The sequence below is a fragment of the Nannospalax galili genome, unplaced genomic scaffold, assembly GCF_000622305.1.
Source record: "Nannospalax galili isolate Female #2095 unplaced genomic scaffold, S.galili_v1.0 scaffold330, whole genome shotgun sequence".
Classification (NCBI taxonomy): Eukaryota; Metazoa; Chordata; class Mammalia; order Rodentia; family Spalacidae; genus Nannospalax; species Nannospalax galili.
The window spans coordinates 3823169-3828464 of NW_008329640.1; the positions used below are offsets into that span (position 1 = coordinate 3823169).

The 5296-nt window shown below is 45.2% G+C and overlaps 1 pseudogene; it reads right to left on the reverse strand.

The window, feature by feature from the left end:
- Nucleotides 1–968: 968 nt before the first annotated feature.
- LOC103739853 lies at nucleotides 969–1314 on the reverse strand (annotated as a pseudogene).
- Nucleotides 1315–5296: the final 3982 nt, after the last annotated feature.

Consider the following 5296-nt stretch of genomic DNA (forward strand, 5'->3'; position numbering starts at 1 on the left):
CTCCAGCCACATCCTCTCTTATCCTACGGTTTCACAGAAGCTGACTCTACTTTTTGTCTCGGGTGGGAGAATGCCTCAGCCAAATCAGGCTAATTAGAACCACAGATATGGCTAAGTGATAGGTACACAACAGAGTCAGCCAATGAGAACTGGCTCCAGGACCTCTCCTGGTGCCTTCCCAGGAGTTGCTAAGTTGGTAGAATACAAATGGGACACTGTAGAGGCCACCTTGTCCTGGTGGAAGGAAAGCTTGTTTGAGACAGAATTCTACAGGAAAATACAGGGATAAGGAAGGGAGAGTGTGAGCAAGGATCCGACAACTTGGGATACCTACATCTACCAGAGATGATAAATTCTCTCTGAGGCTGTATCTGCTGTAAACTGGCTACTGTAAGAAGGTGAAATGTGTTTCCCACCTCAATTTACAGGAAGTTCTCTAAGAATGTGAAGTATTTAGAGATAAGACCTTTCATTAATTAATTGATGTGTGTGATACGGTGTGTGTAGTGTGTGGATACGTGTGTGTGAGTGTGCAAGTGTGCTGTGCACATGCAGCATCCAAGAGAGGACATCAAGTGTCTTCCTTTATCACCCTCCACATCATTTTCTTAAGACAGGTCTCTCATTAAACCGGAAGCTAGCCATTTTGGCTAAGCTGGGTAGCCAGTGAGCTTCTGGGACCTGTCTCCACCCCAGTGCTGGTGTTACAGCACATTCTGCCATACCAGGCCTTTTTTTTTTTTTAGGAAACATTAAATTTAATTTACAGAAAAACCATCAGAAACTAACTGCAAGAGCAATGGGGCAAACCAATCCCTGAAAAGGGGCACCGTGGGGGTTACATGAAGGGTCAAGGAGGAATAGGAATACCATTTGGCTTTTTTTCAGGGTAGAAGATTCCTCTTTTCTTTTCTATCCAAATGTGTAGGCTTCCCCCTCTGTAGATTTAAAGAGACAATTGCGTATCACTAATTTCCTACACAGGGTAGGATCAATTCTTTGTCCCAGTCAATTCTCAACAAGAGGACAACTAGAACAACACTATCTTCCTGGACAAAGAGCATGGGAATATTCTGCTTTGTTGATTTGTATATCTCTTCATATGTCTCTCCATCAATCTCTATCACAGTCACAGTTTCTTCTACATCTCCCAGCAGCCTATCTAAATGTTGGTCATAAGCATGTAATCTGCCTCAAAGTTCTCTATCATTTCCAATCTTCATATAAATTTGCTCATCTAGGCTGGGCCTGCTGAGATCCAGGGGCTCCTCTACTCTCTTGGTAAGTCTGTTACTGATCCACATTGTCCACCATGTTTCAAACCCTGCCCATTACCTGGATTTTTAAAAATGTAGGTGCTGGGGATTTAAACTCAGGTCCTTATGCTTGCAGAACCCACTGAGCCATCTCTCCAGCTCTGAGACCAGGCCTTTAACAAGAGATATCAAGTTAAGGTGAGAACACTGGAGAGGGAACTAATTCAATCTGCTAGATGTCCTTATAAGAAGAGGAAATCAGGGCTGGAGAGATGGCTCAGTTAAGAGCACCTGCTGCTCTTGCAGAGGACCTGGGTTTGAGATGGCTCTGCAGTTAAGAGCACTGGAAATCCAGTTCCAAAGGATCTGATACCCTCTTCTGACTTCCAAGTGCACACAGGTGCACTTACATACATGCAGACAATACCGTCATACACATAAAATAAAAATAAAAAATATTTTAAAAAAGAAGAGGAAATCAAATCACAGACTAACAGAAGGGAGTTCAGCAGGGAAAGACCATGTGAGGACACAATGACAAGGTGCCTCCTACAAGTCATGGAGGCCTTAGGAGAAATCAAACTTGGAACTGGGAGATGGCTCAATGGAAAGAGCACTTGCTGTGCAAGCATGAGGACCTGAGCCCAGTCCCCACCACCTATGTAAGGGTCATTCCTCTAACCCTGGCATTGGGGGTAGGAGACAGAGGGGTCCTAGCAGCTCACTGGCTAGTCAGCCTAGCCAAAACAATGAGTTCCAGGTTCCATGAGAGACCCTGTCTCAAGAGAATAAGGTAAAGCGTTATAGAGCAAGAAACTTAACATTCTCCTCTGGCCTCCACACATGGGCGCCGCCCCCCAACAGAGCTAACACCTTGATCTTGGATCTTTAGCTTCCAGAACTGTGAGAAAGTGAGTTTCTGTCATGCAGCCTCGGGTAGTTTGTTATAGCAGAGCTAGCAACTAAAGCAGCTGCCCAAAGAATCTTCACAAATGCAGCATTCTTGTAATCTCTGGGAGAACCATAAATGGCAAGTTTTCAGTCCTGGATATAAAGAAACCAAGCGTTTCAGAAATAGGAAAGAATAGGGTGCTAAAGTAATCAGAAGGGGTGGACAGGCTGCGGGGAGGGAATGAAACTCAAGCTAGGCTTTAAAGAGCCCGATAGATGAATAAAGGACGGGGTAATGCCATCAGAGTAGAAGGACAACTTGGCTGGAAAAAGCATGTTCCATATGGGAGATCAAATAGCCAGAGAGGTGCTGGGAAAGAACAGGAAACTGAGTAAATATTGAAGGGCTAGATGACTAAACCGATAAGACAGCTCAGTGGGTAAGGGCACTTGCTGCCAAGCCTGGCGACATGACCATCAATCCCTGGGACCTACCTGGTGGATGGGGAAAATGCAATTTGTCCTCTGACTTTCACCTTAGTGCTGTGGCATAAGTGCCCCACCCCCCACAATACGTAAATAATTTAAAAAGAAAATTGCTAGATTATGTGGAATCTTAATGTCCAAGCTAAGGAGTTTCAAATTGCTGGACTTGGGATGAGGCAGTGGCAACTTGGAGGTGGTGTTGAAGGAGCTTAGCTGACTGCAGAGAGGGGCAGAGATAGATGCCAGGGTGCCAACTTTGAAAGATGCATCACTGTGGATTCCCACTGCAAGATAGAGACAGGGTCAGAGTCCTAGTTCCATATGTCTCTGTGGGTGGTGGGGAGGCTGTGGAGGGCTTTGAGGTTATATTTGGTGAGAGTTCCAGTCTGCTATTGTTCCTGTACCTACCCAGAATCCTCTATCCTAACCACTGCAGGGCACCACTGGATGCCACTGCCATTGCCAAGAGCATCTAGCTAACCCATTGTCATTGTGGCTGTCTACCTCTAATGCCCATCTCCGTCACAGCTTCCCAGCTCCACTATGTTCCCAGGCTTTTGGACTATGACTACTGCAGGCTTTGAGGTCTGACCACCCCAACAAAACACTGGTAGATGCAAAGACCCCTCCAAGCCCAACCTCCATCATAGAAGAGGGAAGTCGCTCTCCTCTCTCCCTCCCACAGCCTTCTGCAAGGCAAATACCAGAAAATGGTTCAAAAAGTCCTTTCACCCCATGCATATTCAGTGAGCATCTATTATGTGTCAAGCAGGTGGAGAGGGCCTGGGATACAAGGCACAATTATGGCAAGATCCAGGTGGGAGTTATTCAAAGATCAAAATATTGTGATACTGGCAGGGATAAGCAACTGGGTCAATGAACAAAGTCAAGTTCAGAAACAAGAACCTTCTGCCTTTAAACACAGCTACAAACTACTTGCCTTATAAAACTAATGGCACAGCCTTAGGGAAAGAATGGCTCAGGAATAAACGATATGGGGGTCAAGGCAATATCAATAAGGAAATGAAAAGAAAGCAAGATGACCCCTCACATCACTGACGTATGGTTTATATTCAACATACATGATGGTTAATCTTGGGTGTCCATTTGATTGGATTTGGAATCAACTAAGAGGCAAGCCTCTGGACGGGTCTGTGAGGAATTTCCTGGAAGGATTAACTAAGGGGGGGAAGACTCTTCCCCGAAGTGGGCAGCGCCTTCCAGCCCCACCTGAGGCACAGCAGTGCCTCCTGGGCTTCTTGCGGTGAGTATGTCTATCCCATTGTTGCTGCTGCCACCACCATCTTTCACTGATACCAGAACTCAGCTTCTCAGCCTTACATTGTGGGCTAAAGACTAGCCACTCTCTAGGACTCCTCAAGGCCTATAGCCCCGGACTGGAATTGGTCAGACATCCAGCCTTATGCACTGAGCAGTTACCGGGTTCCCCGTCTCTCCAGTGTGCATCTGCTATTATTGGACTACCCAGCCTGTACCATGTAGCCAATCTAATACATCCCCCCTTTGTGATACATAGTCAATCCTATCAGTTCTGTTCCTCTAGAGAACCCTGACTAATACAGCATAGAAAACACCCCAAAATCTGTTTTGAAAAGGCAAACACAAAAAAGAAAAATGGGCAGAAGGCATGAACTAGTGCTTCAAAAAGGAAGATTCCCAAAAGCCAATAGACAGATGAAAATGTTGGCCTCATTCCTACTGTGGAGATGCACATGAAGGTCAGGAGTTTGCAGGATTTACCTGAAAACCTGCAGTCCCCACTGTTAGTGAGGTGCCAAGCAGCAGGGATTTTCCTGCACTGCTGGTCAGAGGCTAAAACTAAAGCACAGCAGAGGAATACACTTTGACCCAGAAAATCCACATCTCTATTCAAAAGAATATGTGCACAGGAACTCTGAGAAGTGCACAAAGTGTATATTGCGATGTCTTCTGTACAGTCCAGAGCTAGACACTTCCCATAGTCTGTTGACAATAGACCAGCTTGATGCATCCTGGTATGTTCCCACAATGACACACTACACTGACATAAAAACAAATCATTAGTTCCGTGTCCTAATATGTAAGAAGCTCACAGACCTATTGTGCTAGAGACTGGGGGGATGTTACTCATGAAGAGGAGGGGTGAGGATTGAAAGGGGGTCTTCAAGGGGTGCTGGCAGTGTTCAAGGGGTGAGTACATAGGTGTTTCGCTATATGATCATTTGTTGTGCTTTTCACTGTATTTTGTACAGTTCTCTGTATATATGCTGTACTTTACAACATCAAGAATAAAAAAGAAAAGCACCAGGCTATGGCATCAGCCAGCTCACAGGAAAGCTGAGGAAACAGGAAGTTGAGCAAGTGTTGGCCACACCACAGCGAGCCAGACTGCCTGGCTTCCCTTTCATCTCTACTCCAACATAATCGTGTAATGCCAGCCCCTTAAATAATCTTGACTTTCTCTTTTTTTTTTTAACTTTTAAAAATATTTTATTTATTATTTTTATTTTATGTACATGAATGTATTGCCTGCATATATGTGAGTGCACTGTGTTGTGCAATGCTGTGGAGGTCAGCAGAGGGCTTCAGATTCCCCTGGAACTGAAGTTAAAGACGGTTTGTAGCCACCATGTGGGTGCTGGGAATTGAACCTGGGTCCTCTG